The 23,865-nt window shown below is 37.3% G+C and overlaps 1 pseudogene; it reads left to right on the top strand.

Annotated features, from left to right (window-relative positions):
- The first annotated feature begins 56 nt into the window (after positions 1 to 56).
- LOC149177403 (ribulose-5-phosphate-3-epimerase, chloroplastic-like) lies at positions 57 to 17,890 on the top strand (annotated as a pseudogene).
- Positions 17,891 to 23,865: the final 5,975 nt, after the last annotated feature.

The raw sequence follows: 23,865 nt of genomic DNA on the forward strand, positions 1-23,865 counted from the left end.
AAGTAGGTATTCAAAATCTTTTACGGTTCCTGTATTTCAGTTTTTGGTTCTTACACATGTCGGCATTCAAAATCTTTTACGGTTCCTGTATTTCAGTTTTTGGTTATTGGACTGCAGCTGATTTGAATTATGAATTTACTGTGGTACCATTTGGATTAACAAATGCACCAGCAGTATTCGTGAATCTTATGAACAATGTTTTCCGTAAATATCTTGATCAATTTGTGCAAGTCTTTTTAGATGATATTCTCATCTATTCCAAGAATAAGAGAGAGCATGAAGATCATTTGCGGATAGTATTGTCCTGCCTTAGGGAACGTCAGTTGTATGGAAAACTATCCAAGTGTTCATTCTTTCAGGAAAGGATTCATTATTTGGGTCACATCATATCAGGTGAAGGGATTTCAGTAGATCCTGAGAAGGTAAAAGCGATCATGGATTGGCCAATACCAAAAAATGCACACGAGATACGAAGCTTTATGGGTTTAGCCGGTTATTACCGAAGATTTGTGGAGGGGTTCTCCAAAATCGCAAAGCCAATTACAACCCTTCAGTGTAAAGATGTTAAGTACGAATGGACCGAGGAATGTAATAAAGCATTCTCTGAACTCAAAAGACTACTCACCAGTGCACCGATACTAAGGGTCCCAGATATGGACAAAGATTTTACAGTATGTACTGATGCATCCAAACAAGGGCTGGGTGCAGTGTTGATGCAGGATAGAGGAGTGATAGCATATGCTTCCAGAAAGTTAAAACCTCATGAAGAACTCTATGCTACTCACGATTTAGAATTGCCCGCTGTAGTGCTGGCTTTAAAGATTTTGAGACACTACCTAGTGGGACGAAGTTTTACACTTAAAAGCGACCATCAAAGTCTACAATATTTGTTCAACCAAAGAGACTTAAATGCCAGGTAAAGGCGATGGAGTGAATTCCTAAGTGAATATGACTTCGGAATATCATACATTAAGGGAAAAGAAAATGTAGTAGCAGATGCTTTAAGCAGAAGACCTCGGATATTTTCTCTCATACCCATTAAAGTAGACTTGAGACAACGAGTACTGGAGCATCTTATGAAAGACAGCTGGTATTTAAAGGTGAGATCGAGTCTTGAGGGAAAAAGGGTAAAAGAATCTAAATTTGAGGGATATGAATTAGAAAATGATGGGATCTTACGATTCCATGGAAAGATGTATATTCCTGATAATAAAGACCTTCGAGATACTATCCTTGGGGAAGCCCATAGAGCAGTATATTGTGCTCATCCTGGAGTAGGGAAAATGTATGCAGATACCAAGAAACTCTTCTTTTGGTCAGGCATGAAGCGTGATATCACTCAATTTGTTGCCAAATGTTTGGAATGTCAGCAAGTAAAAGTAGATCATTGTCACCCAGCGGGCCTCTTACAACCTCACAACATTCCTATGTCTAAATGGGAGATCATTTCTATGGATTTTATCACGGGACTACCTCTGACGTCTCAAAGACACAACGCCATTTTGGTAGTAGTGGATAAATTAACAAAAAGCGCCCATTTCATTCCCGTAAGAGATACTTACGATGTTGCTGACGTAGCTCGAGTATTCATAAATGAAATTATTAGATTTCATGGAGTACCTAAGAAGATTATATCCGATAGAGATTCGCGATTCACTTCTAGATTCTGGACTTGCATGCAAACAGCCTTAGGTACTCAGCTAAATTTAAGCATTGCTTACCATCCTGAGACTGATGGGCAAACTGAAAGAGTAAATCAAGTACTTGAAGACATGTTGCGAATGTATGTGATGGATCAACAATCACACTGGGAAAAGTATTTACCCTTAGTCGAATTCGCATACAACAACAGTTACCACAGTTCGATTGGAATGCCTCCATTTGAAGCTTTATACGGCAGACCTTGCAGAACACCGTTAAGTTGGGACAGGTTAGAAGATCGAGTGATAATAGGACCATAATTAATCCATGAAATGGAAGCGCAGGTAAGACAAATTAGACAACGATTAAAGGAAGCACAGGATAGACAAAAGAGTTATGCTGATGTTCACAGAACTAATAGGAGGTATGAAGTAGGGGATCAGGTTTTCATCCGCATCAAACCAAATAAAAGTACTATTCAATTCGGAAAAGGGACAAAGTTGTCACCTCGATTTATTGGACCATTTAAAATCGTGGAAAGAGTTGGACCTGTTGCCTATCGTCTTGCCCTGCCACCTCATCTGCATAGAATTCATAATGTATTTCATGTTTCTGTATTAAGACATTATATAGCTGATCTATCTCATAACCTTCAATGGAAGGAATTGCAGATATCAGACGAGGGAGTCGTATCGGTCGAACCTTACGTATACTGGAACGTAGGGTTCGGCAACTGAGGAATCGCTTGGTGGACCAAGTTAAGATCCAATGGGACAAGTATAGTCCTGGATCAGCAACTTGGGAAAATACAGAGGACATATGTCAAAGATACCCTAGTCTATGCCAATTTTGAAGAACTTTAAACTATGTTTAGTATATATTTTACTTCACTGCAATCAGAGACCCAGAAACATTTTGAATGATTATAGATAAACGTGAAATTTTGCGACATAATATATGTTTAACTTTAGCTGGTACATGGATACCAAAATGATATATGTTGTTGATCTTACTAAATTATAGTTGTCAAAGTAAAATTTAAAACAGTTAAATGATTTTACTTCTGATAGGAATTAAAGTATTATAAATCTGATTTATTTATACATGTCAATATGATCAATGGGATAGAAATCAGGGAGTAAAAAAAAAAACATTTTAAATGGAAGTTAAAAGACAAACGAATATGATAAAGTACATATAAGTGTTATAAAGTTATAAAGGATACGTTATATGGTTATATGGAGGTGTGATAGTGTTATAATAACAATAACACATATACAAGGTTTAAACGTTATAAAACCTTAATGCTACATATGAGCACCATCATATTTAAATTAAATTGAACCCTAAGTATAAGGCAGAAACACCTGTAACGGGCGGATGACTCATGTTCCTGGGAAAGCTGTCATTGCGGGAGAAAGCGGTGGAGTCGCTGGTGTACAGGGCGGACACCGCTAAACCCAGGCTATAAAACCGCAGAGATTGGGCTGAGAACCGGGAGGAGAAAGCAAGAGAAAACCGGGAGGAGAAAGCAGGAGAAAACCAGGAGGAAGAAAATTGACCATTGGAAGAGCTTTAAGCATTCTGAGGTTCTGGGCACGGGGGACAGTGAGCTTCTGTTGAGAAGCTTACTGGATTGAGCAGCCAGGCTCTGCTCAGTCTGGCTGGGTGGAATTGGTCTCCCGGAAATTGGATCAGAGTAGCCGCAGCATCATCAACTACACCAGAGCAGGCAGCAGTTCAGGTAGGTATTCAAAATCTTTTACGGTTCCTGTATTTCAGTTTTTGGTTATTACACAAGGTTCTAGCAAGGTTCTGCTCAGTTTGGCTGGGTGGTTTCGGTCTTTTGGTAATTGAAGCAGGAGCAGTTGAGGCTTCATCGATCATAAGACTACAGGGAAGTACTTTTATTGGTTCTGTTCTGTTAATTAAATTTGTAAAATTTAGGAAATTTTATTACAAGATCATGATCTGTAATTTCGAAAACTTTACTGTCTCTGCATCTATTCTTTTCTTATTCTGTTCATAAGGAAAAGTGATTAAAATAGTTCACAGTGCTTAGATCAGAAACCTCAGAACAAGTTAGGTCTTCCTGATCATAAACAGACTCTGTGTATCAATTTCTCTCCTCCTCCTCCCTTTTTCTCCAACCGCACTTCCTTCTTATAAATTTCCATTACCGACATCCTCCATCATCGTGTCTTAATTATTATACGTGTCAATTTTTTTATAACTCAAATCTGATTTGATTTTATCTGCATATCTTAATTTTGAATTAAAGTTTATTTATTAATTTTAATTTATTTAATTTTTAATTTAATTAATTTTATTTAATTCCATAAATATTACTTTACTATAAGTGGGTCATTACACCAAGAGAGAACAAATATCCTGAGGAGCACTACTCATCACATCATATGCCCAACTGACATAAAAAAAAAAATAAGAAAAAGAAGGGGACAAAAATATGAATCTTAACACCTCTGGAGTAGGAAATGCCCATGAGAATGGTGCCCCTAAAATAGCACAGATTACAATTACCAGTCTGCCAATTACTCTCATGGGGTTCTTGCATATCATAAGAATACGTACTAACCATAAAGGAGATATTTGACTATGTAGGTGTAGGATACAGAAAATTGAAAAGTAAAAACATGCATTTAAAAGGATTGAATGCAATAGCGAGACAACTGCAGATGGTTGTGGGAATCTTAATTTTGTACATATACACAAAACCAACATTTATTCTCATGTAGCAAACTGTGGTGCTGCTGATTCTAAAACTGTTTTGGGTGGGATGAGTGGAAGCTCCACTTTAGCTCCAAGATCTCTTACAAATTGTATTAGCCCCTTAGATCCCACATAATCTCTGAATGGTAGAAGGTGGATTAATGGGATTCTGTAGTCATGGATAAAATTGCGCAATTTGGCACTGTTGTTAACCCATATGCTTAATGTACTTCCACAAGTCGGAGGATTTACACGTCATAGGCAAGTAACATACAGACTTCTGGGACAGTATTGCCCATGAGGAACCTTGACATGATGCAAGGTCTCAAGTCTTCTTAAATTTGAGTCACCAGGTAGTATGACCAGGCATTTAGAAAGAGACCCCATCAGGGTGAAACTTACCCTGTTGTCTTAAATGTGATTCATAGTAATGCTACCTGGTGTTTTGAAGTCATCTGGAGCAACAAGGTTTGTGTTATGTACAGATTAGCTCGATTGACTATGGTTATTGTAGTTTTATCTCTGTTGGGTTCCTAGCTTAAAATATATGGACATAAGTCCTCTCAAGTCACTACCTCTAATTTCCCTCTGTGAATTTCATTAATGTATGCCCTCTTTAAGGACTATACAAACTGTTATTTGCCTCGTATATACACATACAGTAGGAAAGAGAAGTTTGTACTAGTTGCTGTAGCTATCTTTGGTTCCTTATTTCATAGACAACAAGAGAAACTCATGACAGTATGCAATCTCTGTGGCTTCTAAATTACACTGACATCTACTCCTACTGCACAGTCATAACGTGTTGCAAAAATTAGGTGTGAATATCTAATTGTGAACAATACACTGTCACCATAGCATTTTGGTTATTGTTATAAAGTACTGCCACACACTGATGTTCTGTAAACTCACGTTAGGATATCACTGAGCATGAATATGTGTGAAATCATTTAACTGCATTCATGGTTGGGTATACTGTTAAATATAGACATTCAACTCAATGCTGGGTATGGAGTATTGTTATTTGATGGCTACGCAGGGTGTACTTTTAAGGAACGACTGTTTCTGGAAGTAACAATGCTTTAATTAAGGTGGGAAAATTGTTGTCTTAAAACAAGAGCTTAAGCGGGCTTCATATGAAGAATCCATCCATGGGTTGTTTGCGTCAGCTAATGAGACCTCTATTATAAACGATTAAAGGTCTCTGACAGCAAACCAATCCTTAATTGTGTTAATGTACGCAAAAGTCAAGCTAAACACAAAGCTAAGTGACAGTACGAGTACCAAACTCAAGATCAAGCTGTGGCAGTCATGAACATAATCCCTCTCTTTCACTCTTTTTTCTATAAGGCTGGAAGAGCTTCTAATATCAGGGCTGGTCATGAACAGTGGAAAAATAACCCAAATCATATATTCTTCCAACAAAGGAGCACCACATATTATAATCATTTAATACGAGGTCTGTTCTAATCACATGTTGGTGGAAGAGACTAAAAGGAAGAAGGTCATCTTCTCTCTGTATTGTTATCTCTAGGCCATTACATGTAGAATATTTCTACTCCTTTCTGACCAAGTATAAGTTATGTAGCAGTATTAGAACCTGAAAATGTTAGATCCTTGTGTACCTTCAATTGATGCAATGATGCTTCAGCCATATTGGCCGATTCCAAAAAAAAAGGGTTCAATAGGTAGTATATCATGTGAATAGATGCCCTCCATGTGTGGGTGCCTTGAACCAATAACATGGATACGTGTGCAAGGGAGCCTATTCAAATGGATAGATACGTCCAATAGGTGGGGCACTCCAATGAAACTAAATCCACAATAAATTGACTGGTTCACTTGTTAAGGAAGGTTCTTGTGCTTTTAAATATAGGCTGGAAAAGGTCAGTCCCTTGGCTGGAAAGAATACATGAACTCAAAGCTTCAAATGCTGGTTATTAAATCTCGTGAACGTAAACAGCTCTGGAACAACTGAGAGCTTGCCCACTTGATGATGTATATGATGCGAGTGGGCATGGAAATAATCTTCTTTCATTGATCTTCAAAAAAGAAAAGAGGGCTGATACACTTTCCTTGATTGAGTTTAAGCTCTAAAATCATGTCTACTTGACTGTGTAAGGGATGTTGTGGCCTCTAGTAGCTTTGAACATTAGAAGATGACATTATTGTTGTGTTTTCAGATCTTGATTGCTGGCAACTAATTAGCTGAGGATGGTACCTTTAAATTTGGCTGCTTGAGTTCTCATTGCTAAAGTACCAAGGTCACAGGGCCAATTTTCATCAATGCCCTCAGGGTTAGGCTCTGTTAATAATGGGTAGTAGCTCATGGTAAGAATAGTTATTGAAAGTATGAGGGGTCCCTTAGAAAAGATGCCAAAAAAAAATCACCTCATTCTCATAATCTCACCATGGGAGTCAGATATCATAGTAACTGCCTCTGGTTAATAAGTAGGATATGTTACATGACCTCCACGCCTTCATCTCTTTATATGCTCATGTGTAGCTCCAACGAATTGTCTTGAGGGCAGCTCTTTACCCTAGCCGACCTCTCCTATTGTTGAGCAAACCCACCAGTCATACAAAATTACAAATAAATTCATAACTTTATTTCTACTTGACATCTCTTGGTGTTTAAGGTGTCCCCTTGCTCCTCCAAGGGTCCCTTACATTCTCCAAGTGTCAAATCAATCAAAGTCCTTGTGGTTTCACACCCACAAGCTTGGGTGCGAATCCCACACCTTGGGTTCTAAGCCCACAAAGCGACTTGTGGTGCTCCTTCCTCCAAAACCCCAAGCCCTACGGCTTGGAGTACCTCCCAAGCTACCAATCTCAACAGTGTGCTGCTGAAACAATATATCAGTGAAGGGCTTGGTTACTTATGACTGATTTTAATATATCAACATTGTTATTCTTGTTGTCTTAATTATAAATATGGTGGTGTTGTCATAAGATACTCCCGTAAGTGTTAATCTGGGCATTGTGTACTCATTTTCACCAAAACCCAAAGAGATTACATCTACAGGAGTATTTTATAACACTGTTTGACGAAAGACATACACTAGTAAACAAACAAATTTCTGAAAAAATTCAGTGGGTATACCGTATTACCTTTATCAATTGGTTTGACCCAAGACTTCACTGGGAAACTATACAAGCTCTGGAAAATGCAGTGGACACTCAGGGTTTTCCGAAGGAGGAATATTACATCTTCAAAGACCAACTTAGCTTCAAGTCTAAGATCAGTTAATAAACGTAGCTTAATTGTCATAAATATCACTCTCATACAAAAGATTAAGAAAACATTCCCTTCGTATGCAAGATAATGAATTCCTGGGTTTATCATCCAATCCTAGTTTGGGTTTGGACTTTTTTGTATTTTGAGCTCCTGTAGTTTCTCCTGCAATGGGGAACTTGAGGCACTTATTAGAAATATGGATTTATCTATTGCCATGCAAAGCTGCCATTCCTCAAGGTTTTATGTAAAATGTGCTAAAGCTAGATGCCGATTTGCATGTCTATTGTGTTATGGTCTGGTGAAAAGTTGGAGCACTTCCCATGAGGATTATAGACGTTCAAACCTGGTGGGCATGTTTTCCATGGTAATGTTGTTGATCAAGTTTCCCTGAGTTCTGGTGTCATGTTAGTTCGACTGAATAGATACAACTCTGTCATGCTATCCATAAGATGAATGTAAGCCCACTTCCTTAACACAGGGTGATCTGCCAACCAAAAAAGAAAAAAAAGGGGCTGCTTTATATGATTGCAAATTTTTTTAGTTTCAAAATCTTTGATTTTTCGCCTTCACTGGTCCAGCTATTGATTTCAGAGTGACGTATGTTTGTACGATTCACAGGTCAAAGCTGTGGAGTTGGCAGGTTGTGATTGGGTTCATGTTGGTGTTCTGGATGGCCATTTTGTGCCAAATATTACCATTGGACCTCTGGTGATTGCTGCATTATGACCTGTGACAGATTTGTCACTGGATGTACATTTGAACTGACACTCTTTCTTACATGACTCTTTCTGTTTGAGTGTCTATTGTTCAGAGTGAGCATATAGATGTGATCTTTAGATATTTTAGATTTGGTGTATTAGTTGTGAGATAAAAGATGGGTTGATTTGATAGTCAAATGTGATTACTGTTTTCTGATGTCTATGGATTATGAGTTTATTGTCTTGCAGTTAAATGTGTTAATTGATTTAATAATGCTTCAACTCATTCAATATAGATGATTGTTGAACCGGAACAACACGTACTAGATTTTATCAAGGCTGGTGCAGACATTGTTAGTGTCCACTATGAGCAATCTTCCACTATCCGTTTGTACCGAACAGTAAATCAGGTGGGATTATTATCTAATATCTTTATTTGAGAGACAGTTTGGTGGAAGTTAATAGCCCAAGATTTGTGATGTACCGGTAACTGAATGGATTATTAGATACTAGCTAGAACAGCTACAGTAAAAGATGTTGAGATCTACCAAACTGACTTTTGCAGTTCGTTTATAGTTCAGTTATGATGCATTGGTCCTTCCCTTTCAAGACCTGGCATGTTAATACCATTACTCAAGAACAAAACTGCGATTAAATTGATATTGCTTAGTTCGCAGGCATGTGCATATGGCATAGAGAATCACATAGATTAAGCCCTTTAATGGTTATTAGTAGTTATGCAAGTCTACGCAACCCACTTAGACTTCGTGAGGATAATTTGTGAAGAACAATCCTGATTACCAACATTTTTGTTTTGCTTTAAAGATTGTTGGTTTTTTAAAGATTGTTGGATAAAACCATGTAGATTTGAAATTCAGACATTTCTGGTGAATGCATCACCCATCATCAAGAATAAATGTTGAAAAATGTAACTAGGTTCGGTCTTCATAATTATCATTGTACTTGTATCAATATGTATTTCCTGTAAAAACAAAAAAGAAGAAAAATAAATTTATTATAATTATTATTATTTTCTAAGTCAAAGCATGTTCTTCATGCTTCTAGGGTTTATTGAGTCAAGAAATTTTTTTGTCATGAGTCAAAGTCTCATTTGAACTATTTGTAAGAAAAGAAAATTTTTATTTCAAGTCAAAAGAGTCATTGTTGTCACTACAAGACCAAGTCAGCCCTCCTGATGGACAAGTCACCCAGCCCATCAGTTGTGCCTCTTCATATGGTTGAACAACTATATATTGGCCACTGTGCTCCACATTACCAATTCGATTTCTGTGAAAACAAGAAGAAGAAAATCAGTGAAGTAAAAGGAGGACAGCAAAGTCTAAGGAGAAAGAGAGTCTTGTTTTCTGCCCTAATCTGTCCACACGTGCGAGTATTCTCTATGGATTTTTAGAGCTATTACAGGGCCGAGATTTTAGGGGGCAAATTTTTGGGGATGACCAAAATTCAGAGATTTGACCAATGTTGACTTTGATGACTTCAATTTTGGTGGAAGAAACTTGGAGGACTGACTTGGGTTCTTTGTGACTATCTCTGTCTTTGTCTTGGGTCTTGGATATCTCACTTTGATCTGATTCTATAAGATGATTTTATTGGGCTTTATCACTTGTGGGGTTTTGCCCTAACTTGGAGCCTAATTTCCCGTGTTCTTTGACCCTTGTGGTCTTCATATTTTGCATTTAGTTAATTGCCTGATGAAGAAGAACACAATACGTTAAATAAGAAGCCAACAACCATTCACAAGTAACTATCAAGAGAAATCACCCTAATTTACAAGCATATTGATTTCTCAATAATAAAGACTAAGAGTAACATTCTTGTTACTTCTAAGCAATTTAGAAATAATGTTTTTGAAGTATTTCTCTAGCTTAAAGAACTGTTGAGGTATTTTGGATTCATTTGTTAGATTGTTGTTCACTCTTTTCTAAGTTATTAGAATGGGCATAAATATATTGCTCAGAGTTATGCATTTTACTAGGTAATTGTTTTCTTAAATGAAAGTAACATTCGGATTGCTCTTCTGGATCCTATTCTTCACAAATCCCAAGCTTTTTGGCCTTGTTTCATTGAATATGCTTTTTTGTTCATCATCCATATTATAAATTATAATTCTAACTTTGCAGATGCCTACTGCAACAACTGATAATATCTCTTCTATTTGTTAATTTACTGAAACAAATTATTTGCAGTTGTCTATGGCCAATATCAGAATACATACACTGCAATCTTCACAAATTAATTACTGCGAAAAATAAATGTAAGGAAAATACTAGCACAACAATAACACATTAACACAGTTATTTTTGGACAATTGTCCCTGAAAAAACCCAATGTGGGAAAACCGGTGCAGCAGATGAGGGTTTCTTTTATTATTCTTCAACAAAATCTCATGTACAATCTACGAATAGCAGAATAGAAGAAGAATCATTGAGAGAAATTTTACAAACAAATTTCTCCACTCCATAGTGAATTTCTGACACCTGAGAGGCCCTACTGCCCTCACGCTAGCCACATTATGTCACCCTCTGCGCAGTGATTGTGCTGTCCCTGCATCACTGCCTCTGCACGGGTGATCTGTGTCCCTCTTCTGCACTGCCTCTTCCTGTTGTTTCCTACACTCTCGACTATTGTTGATACCCTCTCTCTCTCACCTGCAACTCACCCTCTGATTTGATTTCCTCTTGCCGAACTTCAACTAGTGAGAAAATCGATCTACTTGGGCAACTGAGTATCTGCCCAGTGTATCTTCCAAATGCCCATCAAAGTCCTTATAATCTTCTCATTGAGTAATCAATGCCCCAGATTAAATTCGATCCTTCTTATAATCTTCTCATTGAGTAATCAACAACCTAGATTAAATTCAAATCAGCGACTCAGATCATATTGACTCGATCTTTGTCTTCTTCTAGAAGATTCACACCCAGTTTTATTAATACCCTTTAATTATTTTAATTTCCTAAGTTTAGACTTAGGCATCCATTAAAAATAATTAATTATTTTAATAAAACTATCTCTGGGTGGAATTTCCCAAAATGATTTCTGGGTATTCTGGAATACATGTGTCCTAGCCTCCCTGCAAATTTTGAGGCTTAAAGCACATCTGATGCTACCAGAAATCAACACTCTCTCTTAGCTAGGAATGTACTCTAGTAATGCAACTTGTTGAAGCATCACCCTGACTCTATAACATCTCCCTCTGCGTTGTTGATCACCAACTACTATGCAAATGCTGCATTTTTGCTACTGCTGACTATGCATGCTTTCGCCAACTGCATCTGCACTGCAACTCCCTGTTATTTCTTGCTACCACAACTGAGAAACCATATGTTTCTGCTATTGAAACGGGTTCTCTACCATACCCATCTCCTCCCTGAACTGGATGAACTTAGCTCTTCCTAGAGCCTTCGTGAGTATGTCTACTACTTAATCTCTCGTGGGGACATACTGCAGCTGTATTGCCCCACGCTGAATATAGTCTCTAATAAAGTGACATCTGATATCAATGTGTTTTGACCGATCATGAAATACTGGATTCTCAAAGAGTTTTATACAACTCTGATTATCACATTAAACAATGGTCGCTTCCATCCTCTTCCTAAACAAACTCACAAGAAATTTTCTAAGCCATATAGCTTCGCAGGTAGCTGTGTTGGCCGCCATATATTCTACTTCTGTTGAGCTTAGAGTTATCGACTTTTGCGTCTTGTTGCACCAAGAGATCATTCCTGATCCAATGTTGAAGCAATACCTGGAGGTACTTTTCCGGTCTACTGAACTACCTGCCCAATCTGCATCTGTGAATCCGCTCAATCTAACGTCATCTCCTCGGGTGTATTTCAACCCATATCCGACTATTCCACGCACATATCTAAGAATGTGCCTAGCTGCTGCCCAATGTACCCTTTTTGGTTCCACCATGAACTGACTAAGGGTGTTGACAACGAAACAAATGTCTAGCCTAGTGTTGATGAGATACATGAGTGACACAATGAGTTGTTTGTACAAGGTGGGTCCACTTCCTTGTCTCTTGATGCATCTATTTTCTTCTAGTTGGTGATCATAGGCATAACCATGGGCCGACAATCTTGCATTCTGAATCTCTTCAGAATCTCTGTAGCATATCTTCCTTGCCCAAGGAAGATCTCCCCATTCTTCTGCCAAACTTCCAACCCTAGAAACTAATGCATCAACCCCATATCCTTCATGTTGAATTCTACTTCCAGATTCTTCTTACAGTCCTTTATGAGCCCAGATGACCTTGCTAGAAATAATTCATCTACATCTAATACCAGAATAAGTGGCAAATTCTCCATCATTAGATAATAGAGATCGGGATCAACATCACTCTTGACGAATCCCAAATGCTGCAAGTAACTATCAATCTGACCATACCATGCTCTGGGTGCTTGCTCGAGCCCATACATGGCTTTCTTTAACCTGCATACATGAGTTCTCTTTTCATGAGTCTCGAAGCCTTTCGGTTGTTCTATATATACCTCTTATTCTATCACCTCGTTCAAGAATGTTGTCTTGACATCCATCTGGTGTATCTCCCATCCCATTTGAGTGGCTAGGGATATAACGGATTTGATAGAGGTATATCTAGCCACTGGGGCAGAGATATCCTCATAGTCTATTCCTTCCTTTTGTGTGTACCCCTTTGCCACAAACCTAGCCTAATACTTCTATATACTGCCATCCGTAGCACACTTGATCTTGTAGATCCACCTTAATCCTACAACTGATCTATCCTCTGGTCTAGCTACCACTTCCCAGACATCATCCGTCATGATAGAATTGTACTCTTCTACCATGGTATCCACCCAAACTTGGTGTTGTACGTCTTCTTGAAAACTAGAGGGTTCTTCAACCTGTGCTACCAAGGCTTGGTACATGTCAAGTTGTCTATGCTACCTCTTCTCGGTTCTAAGAGCTTTGACAAACTCCTCTGCGTCACTCAACATCTTTCATGCTTCCCTATTGTTTCTACCACTGGTGGTGGGAGGCTCAATCAAATCCTCCTCTTGTTCCTGCTATTCCATCTATTGAGAACTACCTAGATCTCCTACTCCTGAGGAAATACTGGCGCTGGTTACGGTACTCGATCCTGATATTTGTCCTCCTTATTGCCCTTCCTGTTTCCCTTGTTGCTATTGGACTAATGGAACATCTGCTGACTGATCCTCTGTTGGCATCTTTCGAGATTTTCTGAAAGCTCTATCTTCCATGAACTTTGCATCTCGTCTTACTACAATTTTCATGTTGCTTGGAATGTAGATTCTGTATGCTTTTGAGGTCTTGCTATACCCTACGAGGTACCCCTTTTCTGCAGTCTGATCCAGCTTACTACACTCCTCGTTTGAAATGTGACAATATGCCACACTTCTGAATATCCTGAGATGACCCACCTCCAGCTTTTTCGTAGACATCGAGCCACAAATATCTGAGTGTATCAATCCCAACAACCCTCTTGCTTTGTTGTCACTTCTGGGAAAAGATGCCTTAGCGTATTTCCCTAGTACGTATCCTCTGAATACATCGTCATGCTCAGTACTGAGGACTAGAACTCATGTAATTGTCTCTTTGAGCATTCTCAGTTTTCCATGGTGTAAGTGTCACATTTGTTTGCGCCATAGTTCATTCAATTCATTTCCACCATTATGATTACTGCCTATCAATTCCATTGGAGATTCGAGTTGCAATCTATACAATTTGTCGCTTCGAGCTCCAATTTGTCTTCTCTTCTTCCAGCTGGGATGTCTGACATACACCTTCCTTCCAATGAAGTATACATCGTACCCCTTGTCCTGTAATTAGGACACTGAAATCAGATCCATTCCTAACCGCAACACATGCAGCACATTAGTGGCTTTTATGTTGGTTCCTGCTTACGTCTGAAACGCTATGGTGCCTCTCCCTACTGGAGTACACTTCGTTTTGTTTCCCATAGTGATATGGAAGTCCATATGCTCTTCTTGATAGCTAGAGAAGTACTCTCGTACTCCAGTCATGTAAGCTGAAGTGTCACTATCAATATACCAAACACCTGTTAATGTTGAACTTGACAAACATGCAAATTCTTCTTCCAATTTGGAAGATAATACATCTCGACCATCCATGTTGTTCCGTGCTATTTTCCTTTTCTACTGTAAAACACTGTGTTTTAGTTGGAGATCTGCTCTGCAAAAGAATGACAATTTCTCCCTCTACCTCTAACAACCCTTCGATTTGGAGATTGATTCTTTGCTAACTCACTCAAAGAATTAACTCTCCCTTCTTACCTGCTTGGCCCAAGGACTGCGTAGCCTTCTGTGGACTTCGAGTAGCTGCTTATGCAGTGCTACGTTGCTCCCTTTTCTTCTGCACTAGATCTCTCCTGCCTCCTGTCTATGCTCCGATACCATGTGAAAATATGGAAATTCCAAATCCTATTGCAGCAACTGATAATAACTCTTTTATTTGTTAATTTACTAAAAAAAATTATTTGCAGCTGTCTACAGAAAATATAAAAATACATACACTACAGTCTTCACAAATTAATTGCTGCAGAATATAAATGTAAAGAAAATACTAGCACAACAATAACACATTAACACAATTATTTTTGGACAATTGTCCCCGGAAAAACCTAATGTGGGAAAACCGGTGCAGCAGATGAAGGTTTCTTTTATTATTCTTCAGCAAAATCTTATATACAATCTACGGATAGCAAAATAGAAGAATCATTGAGAGAAATTTTACAAACAAATTTCTCCACTCCACAGTGAATTTCTGACCCTTGAAAGGACCTGTTGCCCTCACGCCAGCCACACCGCGTCACCCTCTGCGCAGTGACTGCGGTGCCCCTATGTCATTGCCTCTGCATGGGTGATTTGCATCCCTCTTCTCACTGCCTCTTCCTGTCGTTTCTTGCACTCTCGACTATTGTTGATACCCTCTCTCTCTCTCTCACCTGCACCTCACCCTCTGATTTGATTTCCTCCTGCCGAACTTCAACTAGTAAGAAAACCGATCTACTTGGGCAACTGAGTATCTGCCCGGTGTATTTTCCAAATGCCCATTAAATTCCTTCTTATAATCTTCTCATTAAGTAATCGATGGCCCGAATTAAATTCTAATCAATGGCTCAGATCATATTGACTCGATCTTTGTCTTCTTCTAGAAGATTCACACCCAGTTTTATTAATACTCTTTAATTATTTTAATTTCCTAAGTTTAGACTTTAGGCATCCATTAAAAATAATTAATTATTTTAATAAAATTGTCTCCGGGTGGAATTTCCCAAAACAATTTCTGGGTATTCTGGAATACATGTGTCATAATCTCCCTGCAATTTTTGAGGCTTAAAGCACATCCTTTGCTACTAGAAATTAACAATTTGGGTATCTACAGAGTTCCCTATCACAATTTGCTTTTCTGCCATGTAATTTTCTATTTTTTGATATTATAATCAATAAAATTACTTGTCTGACTTTAATTGACATTAATGGGTAGTGATGCTAAATTGACTCTAATATGTGTGCTTCAACCATGCTTTTTCAGTTTTCATGTAAATCTAATTTATTGACTTGTGATGTGTTGGTTTAAAGTTCCCTATGATCATAAGGAAACTGCATACTAGAGCACAATAAAATTGTTATGCAAAACCTCTTATTGGGAGAAAGCATACTGAAACAATTCTTGTGGCTTTGGTATTCTTTGAGAAATCTCCATTTTCATTATAGCAAGTTTTCCATCCAAGCTCTGGTGTCTTGGAGTCCAACCTTTTTCCAATGTTTGTGGTTGTTTGCTGGAGCATATTCCTAAATGGAAAATTGTTCTCTTTATTGTAAATTTTAATTTCTAGCATGGAACATGGCACATATATTCTGCTTTCAACGTGGCCTTAGAGTAGTTTTCCTCATTTAAACATATGAAACATTCATGTTCCTTATTGCCTTGTATTTTTTTGTTTGTCAAATTATAATGGTTGTCTTTAACATTTTTTTCTTTGAAATTCAGATCAAGAGTCTTGGGGCGAAAGATGGAGTAGTGTTGAACCCGACAACTCCATTAAGTTGTATAAAATATGTGCTTGATCCCGGCAACTCAATTAAGTTGTATAAAATACGTGCTTGATGGTAAGTTTTAACAGAAAATTCACAAATTGTTGTTAAGAAAAATAGCATTTATAAATCTATTTATGTTTGCAAAATATGTTAACAAACAATTTATTCGAAATTGCACTTCCATATGTATTTGCGAGGACACTGGAATAGTATTTAATGCAACTCTTTCACGAGTATCTAAACATTATCTGTTATGTTTTGGAACAAATTGATTGTTGGTATCAAATAGCATTTCTTTTTAATAAATTGGATGAAATAGTTCAAATTTAGTACATTATCTTTTGCCCAATTTCATTTCTACAATCGGCAATTGAACTTGGCTTCCAATAAAATTTTCAATTGTCGCTTATTGCAGCATTTTATCACCTCATCGTTGAACTCCATTATTTATTTACCTGGGTAGTGCACATTATTTGCATGTGTGCACTAGTGCATGGTTTTGTAAGAGAATAGGACAGATGATATGCTGAATATTCAAAACCTATCTGTGCTGCAACAAACATATCTAAGAGTGGAGATGAATATGACATTATGTTTTAGCTTGTGATTATTGAGTTTGCTAGGAACCTTAATTTTGGGAAGGTTGATCACAGATGTTGTACTATGTTGTTGGTAATGTTGGCAGTGGTAGGCTTGGTCTTAATTATGTCAGTCAATCCCGCGGCCCGCCTTTGGTGGGCAGACCTTTATAGAAAGTGAAGTCAATAAAATCTTAGACCTAAGGAGAATGTGTGCGGATAAAGTAAGGAACTGGACAAACTTTCGCAAGTTCACTATGTTAATGTTGCCTCTATTGTGTAGATTTGTGTGGCGTTACAGGCCACTAGAGATCCTTCAACCTGAGAATCATAAACTAACATTTCAGTTACTCCTTCAAATGTCTACAAGGTGGGTATGAAAGTTTTTATATTGTTGTTGATTAGGGATTTTTCTTAGATGCTATTGTTCTCTTCTTCTTTTGTTTACTGACATTTGTAGATTTACTAAGCGTTCCCTAATTTAGGTTATTGACACTCTGGCCAAAGCACTAGTAGCAGGATCTGCAGTGTTTGGAGCAAAGGATTATGCTGAAGGTAGGTTCTTATTCACTAAATGATAAGTATGGTTAATTTTAACTATAATATTTATCTGTTTTACCGTCCGGATAGGTGTCTAAAGTTCTAGGCACTAGTAATAATTGATGTTGTACAAGCTAAAGATGAATTTTGCATTGCAGCTATTAAGTGCATCAAGACCTATAAGAGGCCAACACCAGTTGCAGCACGAGACTGTTTTTAATAAGTTGAATTTTATACAATATATGGTTCTGATTCTATCGCCAGTTTAGTAGATTGATCTCTTGTTTTGCCCAGAAACAAGCCAGAACTGATGTGAAGGGTCATTAGTTGCCATTTTGTGGCATGTGTAATATTATCTATTATTTTTCATTCTCCATGTAACTTGCAAAATCACACAAATAAGAATGCCTGTCAGCGTATCAAAGTCTACAAGTCTGCAAATTGTAAGAAAATCTTAAATGGAAATTTATTCCTTAAAAGTACTCGTGACCTATAGAAAGGCTTACTTTTAACCTGCATAGTTTTTTCTTTTGTGGATTCCAAACACATTCCAGATCGAGGTGTAAGCAAATGTAAAATTATATATACTAAAGTATGCATAAATTTATGCATTTAAATGGTTTTTATTTGAAAGAGAAATCCAATATTTGACGTCATGGGTTCCAAAACTGATCATATATATTTTTTCACTACCAGCTTTTGGAACTTGTGGCTAATCTTTTTGGCACGATTATAAGAATTATTATAGATTATTTGTGAGGCGTTATTAAATCATCATGAAGGGCTTAACTCTTCTTCCATTTTAAAGATCTATTGAAGGCAATGTCAAGTAAATGGGGTATAGAGCATTGCATGTTGTCTCGACATGCAGACGCTAATTAAAGATTGAAGCCGTGAGTAGTAGAAATCTTTGCTCGACGTTTATATTTTATCCACCTAGACCCCCACCATATATTTTTGCAGAATTTTGGGTTTCTGGCCTGAGAGATGTTTATAAATCAATTCAGTGATATTTTGGAGAGGACAACAAAGTTTGTAATAATATTATAATACCATCATTCTTGCACTTTTTTGTTCTCACGCTTCTACAACACAACTCACCCTCATCTCATGATGTATTAGTGTAAGAACCATAGAAATGGTTCCCAGTTGTGGGGTTTTGATTCACACTGTGTGCTCTGGTACCGCAAGGAGGCAAGATGATAATGTGCTGGCTCTTGAAATCGAAAATATTGTAGAGCAAGTTCACGACGTTGGGTATGAACTCCATCAGGGAATGAGGTACATATTATACGGCATCCATTAAATTCGTCCCAAATTTTATTTTCTCACCAGTTACAATGCAAAGAATTATAAACCTAGATCGCATTATTTTATCCTTAGAGTCGTCGTTGTCTCTAATTATTGGGTTATACACATAATTCTACTCTCTTTTTATCCTTAGAGTGGATTGTGGGGATTAAAAATCATAAGCCTAATGTTTGAATAACCCAAATCATACCATACTCTACTTAAAAGGAATTAATGGTTATGATTATGATGTTATTACTTTCCATTGGTGAGTAGCTAAGTTTCAATCTTTCAATTGAGCATTATGTTTGAAAATTGTTGGCATTGTTTAGGAGTGGTGTATGGAATTTCTGTTTAGCCCTTACCACCCTTAAAAAGCCTGAATGGAGCCTTGTATCATGCCCATTTAGATTATTGGTAGTTTTATAGGTCATGCTCTTCCTCGAGAAGGTTTTATGCAGCCATATGGCATGGGCACAAGTTATATGCAACATTGTTGGGTACCTGGTTGCACCTCCACAATATTACTACATCCAATTGAATATGCATTCGTCCATGAGAATGGGTCTTCCTCTTATATGTATATATACCTTCGATGTTAATATGTATGTATGTATTAACATGGCTAATTTGCAGAACTAGAAAAGCAACCACAAAATCACCATAGATAGCAGCAAAATTACTCAATGTACTAATGATTCAACCCTTGCATTCAGGTCAAATTGATCATGGAGTATGTATTCATGGATATCTGTATCTAGTTGTGAATGTAAGGTTTCCACTTAACCATAAAATTTTGTATCATCTTCAAGATGTGTTCAATTTATTGCATGTTCACTATCTTTTTCACCAGCTTTCATTATGCAAGGAAAATGATTGGTCTTCCATTATTTAAACACCTATGCTCATAAATCTTTGAGCATGACCATATTGGATATGAGTGCCTATTTTGAATAATTGACGATGAAGGTGGTGGAAACATTGTTGAGCTTAACATAGAGCTTGGTGGTCATAACAAGCAGCAACTAATTTGAAGACCCTAGAGACTAGCATTGATCCTACCTAGCCAAAAATAGATTAGTGAACTTGGATTTAAGGTATAAAAAGACTTATTGGCCCCCACACGTAGGCAACAAGGTAACCCATCACACAAACATTCAATGGGGCCCACATCTTCCTCCATTTTCCCACACTCGAGTTCCAGAGGGGTATGAATTTGCCTATACTTATGGACCTAAGTTTCTCTTCTATTTGTTTACTCTCCTATTAAGGCTGGGAAGGTGAATCCAAAGCTCTTTCTTCCCAACGGGGCCAAGTGTATTAAGGATAGAAGGATATATACTCTAGTACTCCCTAAAGCCTTATTGGAGTGCTTATCCTTCGTTCTGTTTTGGTAGAAATAACGGGAATAGGTAAAAGACTTATGGTGGATATTGGCCTAAGGTGTGTTCACGTTATTAATATTCCATTCCCGCCTCCCATATGGATAAATGTGTACCTTTCCATTTGCAGTGTTGAACCAATCTTTACGAGTCCAAGATGCCATTGCCTTTAGTGCTAGTTTTTTTTTTTTGAAATATCATATGAGAGTTTGATGCTTCAACTATAGAACCTCTTTCAATATCCATTCCCTGGGGAGGGAAACTTGTTTGCAATCACCACTAGTTGGTAGAGATTGCTTCCTTCCCTTAGGGATTGGGCTACCTAAACACTCCTTGATAGGAAGAGAAGATGGGGCCGACATCTTCCTCCATTTTCCCACACTTGACTTCCAAAGGGGGTACAAATTTGCCTAGACTTCTCGACCTAAGTTTCTCTTTTATTTTTTTCCTATTCTATTACAGCTAGGAAGGCGAATCTAAAGCTCTTTCTTCTCGGTCGGGCCAGTTTATTAAGAATAGAAGGATAAAGAACCCACTGCTCCCTAATGGGTTGGAACAAGTGTTCCACTTCTACTGTTCTTATGCTTTTGGAAGGACCTCATTTCGCAAAGATGTTGGGCTTCACCCATTCAGTAGTGACATTACTAGCTACTCCTGACAAGGTTACCTTATCAATATCCAGTTTACCACCAAAGCCATCTCTATTTCAGGTCCCCTACCCTTGATGATAGGTAAGAAGAAAAAATTAAAAAACAATTTGTTTTATTTTCAAGTAGCTTAAAAACATTCATGTGTCTGGGCTCTGACTTTTTCACCCTCCTAACCTTGAGTACGCAATCCTTCCTTCAGTCAAAAAGAATTCCTACTCTCTCTAAAAGGAGGGTCTATTTGTAAAAAGAAGGTGTGGCAAACTCATCCAACTCTAAAGGGTCCTACTATCTCTAAAAGGAAGGTGTGGTAAACACATGTTGGACTTACCTTAACTGAGGATCACCACTCTCAAGCATGAACATTTGGTCATCGTATTAGTCATATATTAAATTGGGTAATCGTGAGCAGTAGCTACGATGAACTAGTGACTCATATAACAACAACATGAGATTCTCACGAGAAGGAACATGATATTAGTTGGACAGACAAGTATCTGATGAGATTCTCACCCATGACGAGTGAAAAAATACTTATATAGTTAGGTGCAGGTAACAAACATATATGAGTGAGGTGCAGGTAAGGTAAGGTATTGAGACTGGCGGTGTTGGATGTGGGTAAGTTAGGTGAGGTTGCAGAAGCATGCCTCTCAGAAGGGAAGGAGTTCTTCAAAGGGAAAGGAGCTTACCTAACTATAAGTGAGGTGAGGTTATATAATGTCTTAGTTGAAGGTTGTGTTCTCACTAGCCCAGTTACCAAATGTTAGCACGACCACAAGTATCCTTCTCTACCATCAAATGCTAATGGTAAGGTAAAGGAAAACATAATTTAGATTCTCCCAGTCCTAGTAAGAGAATGATCCCAGTAATAGAATGATACGATGAGATGATCTGACCTAAGGCTCTCTCTGTAACATGAGCATGAGATTATCACTCTCTCAATAAAGTCATTGTAAGGTGAAAGAAAGGAATAAAAGGAAGGATGGCTCATCCCGCATCGGGTGAGGAAGGAAAATACATGAAACGCTCTCAGGAAATCACTGGAAAAGAGATAATCATGTGCAACCACTAACTCATATATAATGTCAAATGCAATCCAACCGCTAACTCATATATAATGGCATTGGTCATTTTGGTAAGGTATTGATCTCAACAAAGTTAAACCAGTGAATCACGATTGGTCACAATCCAAAAGGTTGCAACAACCACAACATATATAATAGGAGTGTGTTCTCCCAAAGCATAATTACATAAATAATATCTCTCCCGCGAAATGACACATCTCAGTCTCAGGAATGAATTGTAATTACATATATAATTCATTGTTGAATTATTGTTATTGGGTCATATCATGCATGAAGGAGATTGAAATTCTATAATGCATCTGGGAACACTTAACAATGTCATTTTCAATGGTGTTTCTACTCAATTGGTTTTAAGAAAACAAAGTACAACTGGATCTCAACCATTTGGGGAGCTCCTATAGCATTGGGGATTGACCCTATTACCACAAAGCAAAAAGTCTAACCATTTTTGTGCATATTATATATTATGGTTTTCACAAGGGTCAGTGTTATTTAACTAAATGGATCTCCTCTGTATCTCCTAAGAGTATTCATTCTCCCCAAGCTATTTTAGGGCTAGGAAAAATAATTTGTTCGCAAGTTATTAATATTTTCTATTAATTAAAACATCATTTTCAAGAAAGAAAAAAATGTGATCAAATCCCATTTGTTATATGTTTAGGATAACAAAAAGATTGATTTGAAAATGGATCCAATGAATCCCAAAGATGATAAAACAAAATTAAGTTACACTAGAAAAACCCAAGGGTCTTTCTAATAGTGAATAAATATAGTCCTCTCGTTAAAACTAATCCAAAGCCATACCATATTAGAAAATGAGAGATAAGTATGTTGCATCAGGTTTGAAAGACTTCATCTATGTTTTATATCATACTTGTTCAAGATCAATAATGTGAGAGGGATGAGGAATAGAAAAGTTCAAGTCAATCACATATGTAAGATTTGAATTTCTTTACTTGTTAATCATAATCAAAAGTGTTGAGTTTTTATAGTGTCTTCTATACTGATAATTATTTCAAATGATTTAAATATTTTTCACATTCTTACCCATTATTTCAATATTAAGCAATTGCACAGAAGAAATTAACAAAATAAGATATATGACAATAGGATCATGAAGAGACAACCACACACACAAAAAACACAAGTGTTTACCCTGGGAAAGCTCACATGGGGGAAATACCCAACAACCTTTTCCTTAGAGAAATCATCAAGTTCAATAGAGATACATCAGTGAAATACAATGTCAACCATACCAACAAAGTAGCTAGCTCAAACCTAGTCCACTACCTCCTAGTCAAGTCATAATTCTGCCTAAGAAAATCGCTTTGGTCTACCTAGCTAGGGTAGAATTTTGTCCTCCTTCATTCATAGAAATCGGTCATGCAATTCCATTATATCTCAGAAACTCAACCTTTTTTTGTCTTAGAGTCTTTCCTTAGAAATTTGATTTTTCATAGAGATAGGTAAGGTGTCGTCTCAAAAGTTTAGTCTGCACTTGAGTTAGAGATTTTTCCTTGAACTCGTCCTTCTTTCTTGTCTCCTTTGCATGGCTGAGCAAAATATTATGCCTCAAAATGTTGACTCATTTTTTTGCCTGAATAAGTTTGAAGTTGCTTAAATAAAACATATTTGTATTTCATTTGGATGGAGGTCGAATGATGTCTATATATAGTGTCTTGATAGGCTGAATAGGTGTCTCTAGAAGCTAGGTTGACTTGACTAGGAGGGTCTACCTGGCTATTTTGGAGCCAAAATTAAATTTTTCAAAATTCAAATTTTCTTTTTTTCAAAACTGGCATGAAGAACATATCAAATATATATATTTGAAAATATCATGAAGACCATGCTTTACAAATACATCAATGATTAAAATAATAAATATGAAGATCGACCATAGCTACAAAAATTCAACACTCCCTCTTAGCTAGGGAGGTATTCATAATAACTATCCAGATGTTCTTATGTTG

Source organism: Pinus tabuliformis, chromosome 4_1 (assembly GCF_031772625.1).
Source record: "Pinus tabuliformis cultivar Carrire ecotype Pingquan chromosome 4_1, CPIR1, whole genome shotgun sequence".
NCBI lineage: Eukaryota > Viridiplantae > Streptophyta > Pinopsida > Pinales > Pinaceae > Pinus > Pinus tabuliformis.